The following is a 19,125-nucleotide window of genomic DNA, read 5'->3' as shown; positions in this document are numbered from 1 at the left end:
GTATTGGCAACATGTCCAGACAGCTGCTGGGATGGAACTAATACCACAAAACAAAATTGATCAAAAATCCCTTTCCTTATCCCTCATTCTCTTAGCCAGGGCACCAAGGTTTCTCTTCTCAGGCTCTTCACTGCTAATTAGTTTGAATGAGGAGACCCCTTGGGTATCTGTCATGGCAAGCTGAACTTACTGATTACCAACCTGCTGATAAACTGGGAGCTTGGGAGTGTGGGTGGGCAAGGTGGGGCCTAGGGCAGTGGGCAGTGCTTTGGCATAGTTGTGCATAGGACACTTGCAGCCTCCTTATCGACCCTGCTGCGACACAGGCTGCCTGCTGGCTCTGTCTCCTGGGCTCTGGGCCCATCGCTGGGGCTCTCTGCGTTGTGAGGTCTGTGTCTGCAGCAATTACATCTCTACCCTTAGAAATTGCAGGGGAATGCTCTCCATCTCTCAGAGTAAATATACATAAAGCTATGTCATAGAAAGGGCAGGCAGTAGGATCAGTGAAGACAGCACAGGGCTGACGGTCAGGAGATAACAGGTTGTTGTCCTGGCTCTGTTGCTATGATAGTATGTGACCTTGAGCAAGTTACTTAACCTCTCTACACCTCAGTTTCCTCATCTGTAAAATAAAGGATAATATTTACTAAGCTTCTATTGTGTGAGGCACTGTGCTAAGTGCTTTACAAATATGATCCGAGGCCATTCTTGCCAGTTTGAACCTTCATTCCTTTTCTGTTTTTTTTTTTCCATTTCATCTATAAAAACACCTCTCCTTTCACAATCTCAAATCAGAATGCTGAGTAGTAGTTATGTAGGAAAAAGGCAAGCTGCATTATTCCACTTAAGCAATATCCCTTACCCCAAAATGGTAACCTAGTGATTTCATCTGTTCCTCTCATCTATATTTCTTTTTCTTCTCCTTTCATTCTCCTCTTTCTAAGTTCTTCTCAAAGGTGTTTTTCTCTACCTTCTTCTTTCAAGTCTTCCCCCAGGCAGCACAGTCTTTTCTCTAATAGTATTTTATGAAGAAGAGAAGAGATGACTTAATGGTATATATAGAGAACTAGCCTTCGTCAAGAATACCTCAATTCAAGTCTTGCCTTTTCTAGCCTGAAATCTATAATCTCAGACACATACCGACTGTGTGAACATGGGCATTTGCACTCTAAATGTCAGAGGCAGTGAAGGTCCTCTCTGAAATGAATTGGTTAGATACTATAAATTGAATTATTTCCATTTTATAGCTGAGAAAATTGAGATCCAGACAAATGATGTGATTTACACAGGTTTTCACAGATAGTCTATCAGATTATTCATTCAGGTTACTCAGAAATTCTAAAAAACAGACAGGTAGATGGTTCAGTAGACAGGGCAGGAAGACTTGAATTCAAATCCAACCATAGACACTTACTAGCTCTATGACCATAGGCAAGTCATTTAGCTTCTATTTGCCTTAATCTACTGGAGAAGGAAATGGCAAACCACTCTAGTATCTTTGACAAGTAAACCCCATGATGGGGATCCAAAGAGATGAACACAACTAAAGGACCGAAGAACACCATTTAAAAATCCACCTTTGGACTGTTTTTCATTCTGCCAACATGCTTCTCAACAAAACTCATTTTGTCTGCTTTTCTCTATAATTAGTATCTGAGCCCAGTCTTTGAATCTTCTGGATTCTTTGGAATGCTTAGATGTATGGCTTGTACACAGTGTGTGTGCTGGTATTTATGGGTAAAAGCAGTGTGTATCAGTGTTGATGGGGGCAGATGCCCCTCTGCCACAAGATGCCTCTATGACTAGTTACTCTCCTTGGCTAGTAAAAGAGGCCTGACTCTTCATGGATACTCTTTTTCCCTTTTAAATTTTCTAATACTTATTTACCTTCTCAGACTTCCTCCTTATTACCCATTCTATTTGTCATGATTCATTAAGGAGTATATAATTGGATAAGCTTAACTCAATAAGTGTGCCAGCCCTTCATTTTATTACCTACGGATGCATGGGCTTGCTGGTTTTTCTCTTCAGCCTAATTTTCCATTTTATGGTTTATTTTTTGCTCGTTTTCAGCAAGAGCACACAACTGAAGATATTATTGGCTGCCTCAGAAAAAAAGCAGGGATGAGGAGATATGCAAATTCAGAGATATGATTGTCTGCCCTTCTGAGTGACAGGTTGCAAGGACAAAAATCAATCTCAATTCATGGTACGAGAGTGATAAAGGCAATTATTAGATAAAAATGACCTCATGAATTAAACTCTTGTCACAAAGAATATGACCATGTATTGTGAAATTGAATAATCTTCCATGGCCCGTGGGTTGGATAACCCTCCTCAGCAATGACTGTCCAGACATAATATATATTGGAGGAAGAAAAATACCCTTAGACCAATGTAGCATTTCTAAACAATGCTCTTGTAAGCCGTATGCTCGAAGGTGATGAAGGAATATTATATAGTGGCATTTTTCCCCTTTCAAAATTAGCACTTGATTTTCTGGTTTGGCATGAGATATAAAGATTCTCATCTTTATATATATATATATATATAAAGCTGAGCTGTTTCTTAAAATGCTTTGTTACTCCTAAAAGAAGATGGCTTTCTTGATAGAGCAGTTTGTGGAGAGGTATATAAAAGGTACTTTACCTTCGGTCAAATTTTTGATGTGATGTCAGCCATTAGAACTTTGGGGATCTATATCTTTACCCCAACTGGAGCAGTTAGGAGAGCTTTAGAACCTTCCCGATTATTTAGATAGCTAAGGAGTACAATGGTTAGAGACTAGACCTGTGGCAGGAAGATTTGGATTTAGATACTGCTTCAATCAACTTCTAGCTGTTTGACCCTGAACAAATCATTTAACTCTTCTCAGCTTCAGTTTCCTAATTCATAAAATGGAGAAAAAAATATAATAGTAGCTTTCTCACAGGTTGTGAAGATTAAATGAGATAACATAGAAAAATGTTTGGCAAACTTTAAGTTTTATGTAAACACTAGCTAATGTTATTGATTTTCTGGTCTCCTTTTACAATGGCATCAATAAGCAACTGAGAGGAATCTTCTAGTGGCTCCCACTCTTGGAAAATCTGAGTGACGAGTTGATATGGGGCACTCCTGATTATTTGAACTTGAGTCTAAGGAGTTTCCGGTGCTCTCAGTTCTACAGGGCCCTGGAAATTTTCTCAAGTCTGATTCTCACATGCTGCCCAGGAATTATTAATTGGGGGATTATTGGTATCTCTGTCATGCATTTAGTCTAGTCAAAAATCTTCTGAACTTGCACCCAAGAGCACTCCTTGAGCGCCAATACTTTGGATTTGAGAATGTAGGCTAGAAGATGCTGAAGTTTATATGCTAAATATTCATATACCCTAGACATCCAGTGCATGAAAGCCATTAGGAAGGACTATATTAGCACACTATAAAGGAATCAACGAGCAATTAATTAAATTAAATGCCTACTATGTATCAGCCTAGATAGTTTCTTAGCAAGAAAGAATTTTCTTGGCTCTTCTTCTGAATGCTATGCAAACTTTGGGATATCACTTTTGCCTTTCTTTGGAGAAACTGCTCTCATGTAGGATGGAAAGTGAGAAGGATGCTATTTGCTCCTTTCTGCTCCCCAGAAGGTTGCAAAGAGGTGAGATTTCAGGAGACACGTACTCAGATGTTAGTTATGCTACAAGACTGACTTATAGGTATAATTTTCCACTTGGATCATTTAACCATTTCTAAGCCATGAACGGCATGCATTTTGGGAGGAAGAAGAAAACCTAAATGATTTTTTGTAGGCTTTTGAGATTTGTTTAAAATTTATCAACTATCTTTAATAAAACCAATGGCCTTTAACTAACAAGGGGAGAATCTTGCTTTCATATTAACTTGAATCAGCCTTTATATTGCAATTAGGAAAATGAGCATTCAGGTCACATAAAAGGAAAGTATATTTATCATTTTTTGTTCATTACAAAAAATCTAATGGTTGGTAAATATGGTAATATCCTACTGGTCCATTAATTGAAATAGAAACATGTGAATATCCTGAAAATAAGGGGGAAATGACCACTAAATCTCTAAAATACATATCCCAGAGCTAATGCTTTCTTGTCCAACAAAGGTTAAATGACTACTTATCCTATTCTCTCTTGATCGTAGTATATCACAATATATGTGATACATGCCACTTATTATATCATATCATGCCATGACACATCATGTTATGATGTGCCCTCTGTTCAGCTATTAAAGCTATATATCAGATCCCAAGCTATTTTCCAAGCCTCATTGGACATTATTTTGCTTTCTGAACCCTGCTATCCATCCACATTTACCTTTTCTTTGCTCTTCACAAAGGGCATTTCTAGTGTCCACACCTTTACACTGGCCATCTTCCATGTACTATTCTCCTTACTTCTTCCTCATATAGTCCTTAACTTCCTTTGGTATGCAGTTGAAGCATTATGTTTTGCATGAATCCATCAGCAAATTAAAAGAAAAACATTTATGAAATGACTTTTAAATGGCAAACCCAGTGCCCACTGAGGACACAAGTACAAAGAAAGTAAGACAACTCTTGCCCTCATGGAACTTACAATCTAATGTGGGAAGACAACATTTCAAAAGAAGATGAAAAGGGGTAGGTAAGGAGAAGAAGGTACCCTCTAAGGGGCCATGATGGAAAGGTCCAAAGGATTAAAATGGGCAGAAAATGACATGACTGCTTTGAGTGTCCCCTTCAATAGGGGCTTTAGGTGGAGCAAAGAGTTCCAATAAGAAGGAAGGAGATGGGGGGCAGCTGGGTAGCTCAGTGGATTGAGAGTCAGGCTTAGAGACAGGAGGTCCTAGGTTCAAATTTGACCTCAGATACTTCCCAGCTCTGTGAACCTGGGCAAGTCACTTAACCCCCATTGCCTAGTCCTTATCACTCTTCTGCCTTGGAACCAATACACAGTATTGACTCCAAGAAGGGAGGTAAGGGTTTAAAAAAAGAAGAAGGAAGGAGAGTGGTAAGGGAACTGATGAGACTGACATAATCTTGTAGAATGCTGAGGTGCTCAAAGATTTGATGGAAAAGTCCAAAGGAGTCTGGCTATTGGGAAATTGCCTCTTCTGATCCACCCAAATACTAGTGCCATTCCTCTTAAACTATCTTATATTTAATCATGTTGTACTTTGTGAGTGGGAATTATATCCCCAGAGTTTGGCACAGTGTCTAGCATATAGGCACTTACTAAATGTTTTTGATTGATGAATTGATTAAATTGGAACATTCAGCCAAATCCTGCAGTCATTCTGTTAACTCAGCATCCCAAGACAGAGAACTAGTTTAGTCTTAGAGTAGATTAATTTGGGGCATTTTAACATCCATGGAAGAATCCTCAGATTTCTGAATATTCTAGAATCACTCTACAACAGCCTCTGGTCCTCATTCTGAACATCCTGATTCTTAGTTTGCATACATAATTTCACAGGCTTTTAAAACAATTTTTTTTGTTCTCACTAGTAAAACTAAAATAAAAGCAGAACGAAAAAAATCCATCAGGCTGGGGGCTGTTTAGAGTAGGGGCAAATAGCTGTGTATGCACTTCATTATTCCCTCAGATCGTCATTACTAGAGCATAAAATACTTGACACATATTAAAGACCCCGAATCATTTTGGAATGCTTAATTTCTATTCAGTGCATTCTGTTTGAAAAGCCAGGGATGTGTATTAAAATATACTTTAGAAAGATTTCCTTCAAAAATAGATTTGAAAACATGCTGTTTTGCTCAAAGGAGTAAGCGACAATCTGGAAGATTCACTTAGGTGGAACAGCTCAGCCCCCTGTGATGATGGCTCACTGAGGGGTGACTGAACAAGGTGCTGCTATTGCTTTAATTTTTTGATACTCGGGGTATCTGACATAGCCAAGCATAATAGGAGGAGTCATTATTCAGAAGCTCAGGAGAATGTAAAGAGCATCTAGGCTGGCACAAGGCTTGGGTTTGATTCTTAGCCTCACCACTACTGTGAAACTGGGCAACTCACCATTCTCTAGTGCTGCAATTCTCTCATCTCTGAAGCCAAGAGGGTGGACTTGATGACCTCTGAAAGCCCTTATAGCCCTGCATCCTACCACCTACCTCAACTTTGGCCTAGAAATCTATTATTCATGTGGTATGTCTAAATGTAACTTCTTTCTGATATGGTTGAGGATCCATGTCTTACCTTCATTTTCACACTGCCCATTAGCCCCTTTACCACACTGAACCATTCTTTTGTAAGCAAGCACACAGGAAATAAGTAGGGGAGACAGAATTCCAACCTCATCTAGCATTGTTTCCACTCTACCATACTGATCTCTTATTTGTCCATGAGCTCTCTTCTCTACACCATGGAAGACAAGGGATCATAGTCCTCTTCTACTAATTAGGACCTGTGTGATTTTATACAAACCAAAGTTTTTGGTCCTTTGTTACTTTATTTATTAAAGGAAGATAATAATACTTGTGCTGCCTCTGTTATAAGGATAATTAATATATAGATAATGAATATTACATAGGAAAATACTTTGGAAGTATATACAATTATATAAACATATGTTGATTACTACTACTACTACTACTACTACTACTACTACTACTACTACTACTACTACTACTACTACTACTACTTCTCCAATAAGAATTTATGTTCTTCTTGGAATTATAAAGTATAATTGAATTGCTCCATATAAGGTTCACAATGTCCAACATGATGACTCCTAAAGTACTGGCCTTGATAACTGCCTATTGATTTGCTGATATATTGAAATAGAATATATTTCCAGTTTCATAGATTGGCCAATGGATGCAAAAGGAATGTGGTGGGTTGCTATGAGAATAAGTGCCATTCCCTGGGTGTTTCTCATTATCCAAGTTTTATTGTTTGGTTTCTAGTTCTGTCATCATCACCTTTCACCTCTCTCCTTTTCCTCCTCCCCTTCTTATTTGCCCTTCCTCTTTTTCTTCCTCCTCATCTTCTTCCTTCTATTATTACATAAGACTTTGAAAATTTCTATTATTAAAGGCCAAATCTATGTCAATTTCTACCAGCTAATTGTGTCCAATAGCAGAATGTCTTGCTTCTTGTCCAGAATTTGTTCTGATACACATTCTGATCCTGTTCAAGGACTCCTTGTCAATTCAATAGTAATTGAGCAATTTCATAACTTCCAAGGATGTAATACCTTTCCATCACAAATGCATTACAAAGAAGTAAGAACATCTATTTGTCCTGAAAGCAATCCCACAAAAAAGAAGATACCTTACTATTGTTTTATAGCATTGAACCTTCAAATCTATAACTTTAGCCCTACTTTGAAGCCTAATTGCTAATTGTATAATAATAGCTGTCCTTTATAGCTGTCACTATATGCAGCAGTCAAGGTGATAGAGCTTCTTATTAATATGTTGAGTTGTTTTGCTGTATGGCATGTATTGTAATCATGCGGCAGGAGAATTCCTTTGTTACAGGAAGGAACATATTAGAAAATTAAAGGCTGGGACATTTATTACTAGCTTTCTATCATTAATATGCTCTCTGCACTGAATTTTTCTTTCTTTCTTTCTTTCTTTTCTATTTTTGCCAGTGGCAAAAGGCAAGAAAGAAAAGTTATTTAGGAAGTACATCACTATTTATTTTATGTATTGCTACCTGAGCACAATAACATTTTTTCAAAGAATAAAGGGGAAGATGAATTGGAATAGTTCTAATTGAATGTAAGATGATAAATTCTTCCCTATTTCCTTTCATTGCAGTACAGTGTGACTGGCTTAGTAGAGTATAACATATCCAAAGAGGTGTGTTCTCAAAAACACTAAAGTGTCATCGACTAATTTATCTACTTTCTAAAGAAAGATATTCACCTCCTTGTTTTGTTTAAAGCTCTCAAGTCCCTGCTAGTCACTCACTTGGAGGAACAGATCTATTGACCTTCTCTGACCCATAATGGCATAAATCTAGAGCTTTCCCACATGAACTCAGAAAACCATCATGGGGGAGTTGATCCAGATACTTATATCACCATTGGATAGTTGAGGAAACTGAGTTGCAGGGAGATTATGGGCTATGGTCAAGGATATACAACTATTGTGTGGCACTCAAGGGACTCGAACTTCAGTTTTTCTTATTCCTCTCTTTTTTACATTTATAATTGAATAGCACCTACTGATGGTATTCCCATTTGCACAATAAGAATAAAATAGGGATTATTATTTTAGATTGGTGATGCTTGTAATCTTGATAAAATTTCAGGATCTTAAAGCTAGAAGCGATCTTCAGACTCACCTAATCCATTCCTCTCATTCCAAGGAGTCTGAGGCCCAAAGAGGTTATATATTTGCCGAAGGTCTTTTGGCTACTGGGATGTCATTTGATTCAATTCAGTAAGCACTTATCATGTGCCTCCTATGAGCTTTGCACAGTGCTAATAGGGAAAAATGAAATCAGTTCTTGCTTCAAGGGGCATACATTCTTCTAGGAATTTGGAGGGGCATAAAAAGGCATAAATGATTTAATACATTTATTTTAAGCAAATATCGAGTGATTTGGTTAGGTGATCATACCTGGGATTTGCCTTCTGTTGGCAGGTAACACTTGAGGTGAATTTTGAAAGGAACTAGGCAGTTCCTGAAATACCATTTCATACAGTATTAGGTTGGCTGAAATTATAAAAGGGCAAAATGACAAATGTTGGAGAGGATATGGAAAATTCTAGTATAGATTCTAGTATACTCTTTGTAGAATTGTGAAGTTATTCAAGCATTTTGGAGAGCAATCTGGAGTTATTTATAGATTTGAATCCAGGACCTGGCTCTCAATCCACTGAGCTACGCAGCTGCCCCCTAAACATTACATTCTGAAACAGGCAAGATCTTAAGAAGTCATCCAGTCCAGCCCTTGTCCTTGCTAATTGATAAGGTTCTGGACATGTTTTGGTTGCCAGGAGAAAATAGGATTGAAAAAGGCAGATTTTGACTCAGTTTTAAGAGAAACTTCCTAATGTGTAGAACATCACCTGCCACCTCCCCAAAAGGGGGCATAGTGGATAGAGTGCCAGGTCTTGAGTCAAGAAGACATCTCTCTGAGTTCAAACCCAGCTTTAGATACTTAGCTATGTGACTCTGGGTAAGTCACTTAAACCTATTTACCTCAGTTTCCTCATCTGTAAAATGCACTGGAGAAGTAAATGGCAAACCACTCCAGTATCTTTGCCAAGAAAACCCCAATGTGTTCACAACGCATCAAACATGATTGAGCAAGTAGAGACATTATGATAGACAACTTTATTTTAGTTGTTTGATTGTGAAAGGGAAGCCACATATCATAGGAATTAGGGTCAAGTGAAGGTTTTAGAAATATGATAGAGCTTTTTGCATGTTTTTGGGTAACAATTGGGAAAGGAATCTGTTGAGATTAAATTAGAGATAGCAGCAGCACTAGTAGAGTAGCTGGTCTTGGCAAGAAGAGCTGCCTGCCTATTTAGAGACTGAGGTAAAGGAGGAAAGAATAGAGGATGATGCTCTTCTATCTAGTCTGGGCTCAGGCTCTATGACATGCACTTTACAGATCTTCTTTATCTATTGGCTTTTCCCATTAGAGTGCAAATTCCTTAGGATTAGCATTTGCTCCTATTTTTATCCCTGCCCTGCTCGACACTTTGTAAGTGCTTGATAAATGCTCTCTTTCTTTCTTTCTTTCTTTCTCTTTATATCTCTATCTCTCTTCCCATCTCCAGGGCCATTCGCTAGGACTAAGTAAAAGCAGAGAAAAGTGATGATGGGAATAATCTAAGGTTGAATTAATGGTGCAAGTTTAATGAACAAGGGATTTGAAGACTGAAGGCAACTTAAAATTTAGCTGGTTGGGGCACCTAGGTGGCTTAGTGGACAGAGATGGGAGGTCTTGGGTTCAAATATAGCTTCAGACACTGTGTGACCATGGTCAAGTCACTTCACCTCAATTGCCCAGCCCTTACCACGCTTCTGCGTTGGAACCGATAATTAGTTTTGATGCTAAGAAAGAAGGTAAGGCTTTAAAAATAAAATAAAATAAAGTTGGTTAATTCTAGTATCAGACTGCAAAGAAAAGAATGTGAGATGATAATGTTGATGATGATAAGCTATAACAACAACGATAACAACAATTATAGATACCATTTCTATAATGCTTTAGTGGTTGCAAAGTACTTTTATGTTTACAGTTTTTGGAGGTAGGTGTGATTCTTATGCTTATTTTATAGATGAGGAAACTGAGGCAAAGTGGTTAAGTGACTAAAGGGTAAGAAGCAATTCACCAGAGGAAATGAAGACAATTTAGGCACAGGTGATACATAGAATGAGCAGAGGCAAGAATATGGGAAAGGGTAGAGTATGTGTGGGAGTTACACTTTTGCCTGGAGCATTGAATAGAGGGAAGGAGTTAATATGAGATAAAAATGGAAAGGTGAAAGCTACATAAGATGGTAGAGGTCACAAATGTTAGCCAAAGAAGAATGAACCTTACCTAACAGATAACAGGCTGCTTCTGAAGCTTTATTTCTGTTGTTTTTCTCCCCCTTCCTCCTAGAAAATATAAAGGAGAACCAGGAGGAATAGTCAAGTCTTGTAAGAGTCCTTTACTCTCTCTGTTGTTCAGTCATTTAGCTCTTTCTTACTCTTTGTGACTGACTCCAAGTTCATAGCATGCCAGGGCTACCCTTGAGGTTTCCTTGGCAAAGATCCTAGAGCAGTTTTTCATGTCTTTCTCCAGCAGGTTAAGAAAAACAAAGGTGAAGTCCCTTGCTCAGGGTCACATAGCTAATAAGTGTGTAAGGTTGGATTTGAACTCAGAACTTCCCTGACTCCAGCCCCAGTACCCTATCCACTGAGCCAATTTAGCTGCCTCATAAACTTAATTGGGGTTTTCTTGGCAGCTCATTTTACAGATGAGGAACTAAGGCAAACAGGGTTAAGTAACTCAGGAAGATGAGTTTTCCTGACTTCAGGCCCCATACTCCCTCTACCACGCCACCTAGCTGCCCTTAATCTGTCTAGCTCAGGTTAAATAGAATTTGGAAGAAAGTATTTTGTTTTCCATTCTTGACTTGCCAAGAACTGAGCCTCTTTAAATCTTAAATACGAAGCGAGCAAAATTTGCACTGGTTGTAGAAAATTGTTTCCTAACTAAAAATAAGACTTCGTGGCAGCACTTATTTGCTGGATCAGAGCTTTGAGTTTTTTCAGCCGCAAAATATTTTCTCCAGTGGTTTCTCCAACCTTATTGTTTCCCCAAACAAACACTTTCTTCCCTCATTAAAGTGAAGCTCTGCAGGTAATAGAAAGAAGGATATGTTGACTGCTGCTTGAGTAAAGGAGTTTTTTATGAAGACAAAAATGCCCATCTCTATGCCCAGGTTCTTGAGCTTAAATTAGCTGAGCAGTGGAGAGATCATATTTCCTCCATAGCCCAACTCCAGGGGGATCCTGAGTCGTCTCTGGTAGTCTGTCCCAGTTCCTTTTTCCTAGTACCTAGAGGAGAATGTGCTCTTTCCTTTCCTAACAAGAAGGGCTTTTATGATGGGGAAAAAGTCTTAGATGATGGAGGTACTCCACTATTTATTTGACAATAAGAAAGGTACAGAAACAGCTAGAGAAGCATAAAGCCTGCTTTATGGTCTTGTACCTCTTTTTCTTTTCAGGATGAGTCACATTCCCTTTTAGCCCAGAAACACACACACACACACACACACACAAAGTACTAAAGTTATTAGAACCCTCTAGCAAGAAATCAGATCATTTTTCATTTATCAAATTCTTTATGTTCATTATACTTTGGAATTGCTATATACATTTCTAGAATAATAAACTATCTTATCATCATCCAGTTAAGATTGTGACTTTCTTTCTCTTCTCTATCCCTCTCTTTTCTGCTGACGTCCATATTCCCACCACTGTTCAGCCATTCCTTTTCAGTACCAAAATATGTGTACACATATTCTATATATGTTGTACATATGTCACATGTTTTATATATGTTAAGAAGTCAATAGGAAACGAGCAAGTAGAGACAGTGATGATGTGCAGCGTTATTTTTGGTGTTTGGTTGTGAAAGGAAAGTGAAATATAGGAAAATTAGAGTCAAGTGAAAGTTTTCTAAAATTGATAGAAATGTCTGCATGTTTATGTGTAGCAATGAGGAAGGAAGCCCATATATAAAGATCAAATTGGAAAATCCAAGCTCCCAGAGGAAATGGAAGAAGGTAGACTTGAAGCAACACTGGATCAGAGTGTGTCAATTAGAGGAATTTGATCAGCATCGGTAGAGGGACTACTTATAGGTGGGGAGAGACAGACAGAGAGAAAGAAAGAAACAGAGACAGAGAAGGCCTGCAGAAGACTTTGGGTAGATATTCTACAATGGATTTTTGGAAGTCCTTAGGATCATACAGGATGACAGAGCCTTGTTATAAGGGGGATTACATATACCAATATGATGGGTGATTTTTCAAAGTACATATGTATATGCATATATATATATACATATATATATATAAAATAAAAAACCACATCTGTGTATGGGCATTTAGGGTGCTAATATTCACATATAAGCACATGTGAACATATCAGCATTTGTATGTGTACATATGTTATATAGAAAGATTGATCAACTTTTATGTTTATCTGCTTCAAATCCAGCCTCAGACACTTAATGGATGGCTGGATGGCCCTGAGCAAGCATTTAGCCCCTATTTGCTTCACTGCCCCCTCTATAAAATGATGACCTCCCAGGATCGGTGCGAAGATAAAATGAAATAACATTTGTAAAGCAATTAGCATGATACCTGGCACTGTGATAGGTGTTATATAAATATTATTTATTACTATTAGGCAATAAAAGAGAAGGTAGACCACAGTGTAAGTTATTCCATGTCACATATATTTGTCTTTGGAGTACATACGACTGCTTTGGAGTGGAGAGACATTAACTGTTTTCTTTAGGGCAATATTCAAATTGAGTTCTGCATCCTGAATATGAACCTAGTTGAGAGTGGCCGTTATAGACGCGTACTTGAGGATCAGGGTAAAGCATCTCGAGATGGGTGTTTTGTCACAAAGTCAGCAATTGCTCTGCAAATATTCGATGGCCGATTATGTCAATATATGTAAACAAAGTAAACAGATCTCCTGGCATTAGTTCTGGATTTAATGTGAGGGAGGAAGAGGAGGAAGTGTACTAACATGGAAAGAGTAGTGTGTGGAATAGTGCAGACTGTAGACTTTGTTTCTAGTTTGTATCCTAATATGAGTCTATTCAAGGACCTCTTCATCAAATAATGGGACAAATGAACTATGGAGCAGGTTTATTCAATTCAACTGGGCAATATTGATGAAATATCTTCTATGAATAAAACATTAAACTTTAGTGCTGAGAGTATGAAAATAAGCAAGAGGAATGATGGAACCAACTTTAACTGACTTGCCAAAGCCAATTGTTAGAGTTTTAGTGTAAGCATTTACATCTCAGAAATGGACAGACACAAATCACAAATCAAAACTGGATTATTTGGTTTGTGGATTGCCTAGGTTTAAAGAGTATAAAGAAAATATTAATAATGTAGATTAAATGTAAAAAGTGTGGGTGCACACATTTCCCCCCTGGAGAGCCTACTTGTTAAACATTTATAAATATATCCCTGCACCACTGCTTGAGCTTAGCAGAATAATAGAAGGCTCCAGGACTGAAATGATCACCTGGAGGCCTGATGATTGCAGGCTAATAATAACAATAATAATAATAACTGGCATTCTGGCATTTATATAGTCCTTAAAGGTTTGCAAAGTGCTTTATGTGCATTATCTCATTTGAGTCGCATAAAAGAGAGAAAATATTCAGTATCTGACTAGGGGTACAGTCTATTAAGTTGGGAAGCAGACAAATAACAATGGCTCAAGGAAAAATGTGATTGGTGAGAGAGATCCAAGTAAATATTATGAAAAACTTGGGAAGGAAGAGATCACAACATCAGTGTAAGAGTTCAGGAAGGAATTACAAATATTTTATATTCCCAATTTCATGTAATAACAATTTTCAACATGTTTTCTGAAATTATAAGATCCGAATTGTCTCCTTTCCCTTCCCTCTCCCCTTCCAGAGATGGTAAGCAATTTAATTTAATTAATTTAATTTTCATTATCATGCAAATGATCATTGTTGTAAGAGAATACTCATATAAAACCAAAATGCCCAAATAAAAACACAAATAAACTAATGTGAAAAATAATTTGCTTTTCTCTTCATTCTGATTTCAACAGTTCTTTCTCTGGAGATGGACAGCATTCTTGGTCATAAGTCTTTCAGAATTTTTCAGGGAGGAATTTAAGGAGAAAGGGACTCTGAGGAGCCTTGAAGAAAGGGAGAAAGTGTTCAGGAATACTTTCTAGAAATGAAGAATTTTATGAACAAAGGTACGAGGATTATCTTGAGTCAAATAACAAGGAACCAGGAGATATCTAATTTTCATGGGAATGTAGAATATGTAAATGAGAGTGGAATGAAATGAGAAAGGAAAGACAGGTGGAAGTAAAACTTTAGAGAGTCTAGGACATTAAAAGCAGGATCTTATACTTTATCTGAAAAACAATGGGGAGCCACAGAAGATTTGGAAGTAAGGGAGAGACATGACCAAAGTTCTTGTGCCTAGGTAATTAGGAGGACGCTGGTTCCATCAGCTTAGAAATAAAAAGTTTAAGGAGAGAGAAAATGGGAGCAGGAAGGGAGCAAGAAGAAGAAAAGCACAAATAAAATAGAAAAATGTTCAGTGTTTTTTTTTATAAGACCATCAAAGAACAAATACATTATAATTCAATTTACCAAGTCATAGAATCCTCAGCATTATTTGGTATAGCTCATGCCTTACCAAAAATTCTCTCCGCAACATCCCTGAAAGGCAGTGTTCTTCTACCTCTTGAAGGACCTCCACTGATGAATGTCTGTTGCCCCAAGCAATTCCTTTCAGGTCTGAACAGTCTTTATATTAAACAAAAATGTACCTCTTCACAGCTTCTACATAGCACTTCCATTCTTCTTCCCTTTTGGAGTCAATCCGAATAACTCTCATCCATCTTTCCTATAACATTTCTTATCAGACCACAAGGAAGGAACTATGCCTTCCTTAAGTCTTCTATTTAGTTTACTTATTCCTAGTTCTTTCACATAATCCTCTGATAGTGTACAGTTTAGTTCACTCTCCTTGTTATTCTGCAGTTTGTTAATATTCTTACTAAAATATATCAACAAGAAAAAATAGAATATTTCCAGTTTAGCCATATCAGTGTAAAATATAATGGGTTTAAAGTTCCATAATTCTTCATGTTTTATGGATGTAATGAAGCCTTAGATGAAATTCATTTTTTTTGTGTGCCAGATTAATACTTCTAATTCACTTTGAACTTGTAGTGTATTAAACCCTCAGCTCTTTATCATATAGGTTAACAATGTCTCACAATGGGTGCATTTATGGAAATATGGCCTTCCCCCCAACAATGTCAAGGGTGAAAATTTGTATTTACATCTATTTAAAAGCAGTGTGATGTGTATCATCCCAAGATACTCCACACATTAGTGAAAATGAACATCTTTGATGCAATAAAGAAAAAGAAATTGATCTAATCGGTATCATTTTTGGACTTCCTTCGATAGTGCTAGACAGATTGGATGCGAGAACAGGAAAGGCAGGGTTTGGGAATGGCCTAGGATTGAGAAGTCATAGTGCAAGAAGAACAGAAGAAAAGGGGTGTAAGAGATTCAAGAATGGAACAAAGTTCATTGTGTAAATGGCTGCATTAGGAGTAAGAATAGAGACAAGAACATGAAGTCAGAAGTATGATGGATTGAATAAAGTATACCTTCAGGGGGAAGTTACTGAATAGAGAAATGGAGAATAAGAGATTATAATCAAGGTTCAGGATTTTGTTGGTGAGCTGTTTTTGGTGATGGTAAGGACTAAGGCATAATTATGCCTATGGTAGAATGAAGATGAATTATATCTATGGTAGAGTGAAGATGAAGGTCAAAGGAGTCAAACTGACTAATGAAGTGAGAAGTTGGGACGCTAGAAGATCATTCATATGATCATGGAAGTCACTAAGAATGATAACATGGGCAGAGTAGAAAGGAGAATTATATGTCAAGTGTTGTAATCATTAAGGAAGGGAGAGAATGTTACCCAGAAGTCAATAGATGGCATTGACAAGGTTAAGGAGCTGGTGACATGAATTTAATAGGTATATCTACAAAGCAACATGATCTATTAGAAAGAGCCTAAGATATTTGACTTCTGATCCTGCCTCAATTTACTAGCTGTGTGAATTTGGGCAAGTTATTGAAACCTTTCACTTGCTCATTGATGTATTTTTTGTTAGGATGAAGAGGCTTGGGATTAGTTGATCTCTACTGTCCATTATAATTCTAGGAGTCTTTGGTATCTAAATAGAATTTAAAGTTTTATCTTATTAATTAAAATAACTGACATTTATGTAAAACTTTGTGATTTATCAAGAATTTTTTATACATTATCATATTTGGGCTTCACAGAAAAACTCTGTGGGTACTACAGAGAATCATGTCTACATTTTACTGATGATGAAACCAAGTATTGGAGAGATAACATGACCCAGCTATGGTCACATTGTTTAAACCCAGCTCTTCCTGATTCTAAGCCCCAAGCTGTGCTATCCCTTCATCCTAGGTATGGGTATAAGTGTCAGTTTTAGAATCAAAATATTTATGATACTTAAAAATTAAAGCATAATTATAGGTATACCTAAATTCTGTCTACATAAATTACAAGAATAAATGTAATTAACACTTAATACTTAATAAACATTGGTAAATTTATTGGTCTTTCTAAACAGCAATGGAGTAGGAAGCAATTAATGCATATAAACAGAATCTAGGTCCTATTATGTTTTATTTAAGATTATATTGGTTTATATGAAGAAGGGAAACGTATTCATGACTAAGAGAGTGATAGTCCTGCTATTCTATGCCCTGGTCAAATTTGCAGTATTTTGTTCAGTTCAGGGTGCTACAGATTTGTAGAGTATAAATGGAGTGTGCTAGATTCAAAATCTTTGTATATTCATGTTCTCTTCCATATTTTAAAAAGGACATCAATAAACTGACAACTATCCACCAATATGATGAAGGACCTCAAGTTAATGCCATGAACATTGGTGGTTCTTGGGATATTTATTTGCAAAAAAGAGATATTATTTCTTTGAAAGCCTATTATGTACAAGAGCAATTAGGCCTATTCTGTTGGGCCCCAAAGGGGATCACTAGGAGCAATGAATTGCAATAGATGCAAATTAAGATTTATTTTAAGGAAAAACTTCCTAACAATTAGAGCAGTCCCAAAGTGGATTTCTCTGGAGGTTGTGGGTTACCTTTTTCTAGGGATCAAGCAAAGACTGAATGATAATTGTTAGGGATGTTGTAGAGGAGATTCCTATTAAAGTAGAACAAGATGGTGTCTGAGGTGCTGGGCTCTTTCATCTCTAGGATGCTGTGATTCCAAAAGCAAATCTCTAGCCTATGGGAATTTAGCAAGGCATGTGTTAACCTAAGGAGAAAGAATAAAGGAAAATATTATAAGGATTAAGACAAAGAGTAGCAAAAAATAAAAAAGATGTTTAACAGAATACTTCCTGGCACCAAAAAGATTTAGCCTACATAATTATGTACTGTTCTTTGTAAATTAAGATGATGCCCTATGATTTATAATCAGTAGGGCACACACTCCAAGAAGTTTTTTCCACTAAAGAAATGAAGCCAATCCCTGTATCTGCTGATTAGATTATTTCTGTTCCAGTACCAGAGACAGTAGGATTAGCTCTGCATCTTGAATGAATTTGCCATTTGTCATGAGTAGAACTATGGGGAAAACTATGGATGGGTTCATTTTACTACTGGGAAAAATCATTAAAAAAGAATATTTGGTTATATCAACTATGCTTATATTAAAAAAAATATGCCTGACCAGAGTATCTTCAGCAGATGCACCTTACCTATTTGGGATATTCTCCTCCCTGTTTTTACTCTCAATATTCCTTTTACTTTCCCCAGTAACTCCATTTTAACCTTCTAAATGTCCAAATATTTTCTTCCTGCAAATCATCTAAAGTTTGGTCAACCCAAAAGTCTTTGACCATATGGACCTTTCTCTCCTTCCCCTTGTTAGCTGTGGGATCTTGGACATGTATCTAAATGGCTCAGAGCCTCAGTTCCCTCAGCTGGTTCAATTACATGACCTCTAATAAGATTCCTTGTAAGCCTCAAGATTATATAACTTTGTCTGTTTTATGCCTATTTTTCTAGCTAATGGAGAAGAACCTGTTCTATGGCTCTTGCCTCCTACTTTTGACCTCCTACTTAAACATTCATTAAAAAATTGAGTTTCCTCGGAGTTTTGTATCTACTAATTAGAATGAATGACAATAGAAATGAATATCACAAATCAAGCATCCCTACTGGGTAACAATTTCTGCTTCATAACAGTTAAAGTATTATTTCTTTGGGATACCCAAATGCATTTTTTACTTGACTACCCCAATAGTTCATTGTTTCTGTGATCTTATCTGTGTGGCTGTTGTTTCATTTGTTTATACCATGCAATACTTCTGCATTGCTTCATGAAAATTCTCCTATGGGGTCTACCTAACATTTTGAGGGCCGTCATCTAGTTCTTTTTAATATTATGAAGGTGCCAGTACAGCACATGGGTTATCCATCTGTTTTCCGTCTGAGCACATGACTTACATACTGCCTTTTCTAGTCATACTTTTCATACTAAAATAATACTAGCTAGTATTTATATAAATCTTTAGTTTGCAAAATATTTTACAACAATTATCTCATTTGACTCTCAAAATTGCCCTGAGATGTGGGTGCTATTATTTATTCCTATTTATAGATGAGGAAATTGAGGGAGACAAAAGTTAAGTGACTTACCCCAGGCCACATATCTACTAAGTATCTGAGGTCAGATTTGAAAGGTTGGCTTTACTTCAGGTCTAGTATTAGATCTACCGTGTTACTTATTTACCTGCTTTTCTGGGAT

The 19,125-nt window shown here is 37.1% G+C and overlaps 1 protein-coding gene across 1 annotated transcript in view; it reads left to right on the top strand.

The window, feature by feature from the left end:
- Positions 1 to 19,125, top strand: part of FGF14 (fibroblast growth factor 14) — an 861,172-nt gene that overhangs the window by 195,049 nt on the left and 646,998 nt on the right. The window lies entirely within an intron of this gene.

This window comes from Monodelphis domestica, chromosome 8 (assembly GCF_027887165.1).
Source record: "Monodelphis domestica isolate mMonDom1 chromosome 8, mMonDom1.pri, whole genome shotgun sequence".
NCBI lineage: Eukaryota > Metazoa > Chordata > Mammalia > Didelphimorphia > Didelphidae > Monodelphis > Monodelphis domestica.
This window is presented reverse-complemented; position numbering and strand designations above follow the sequence as displayed.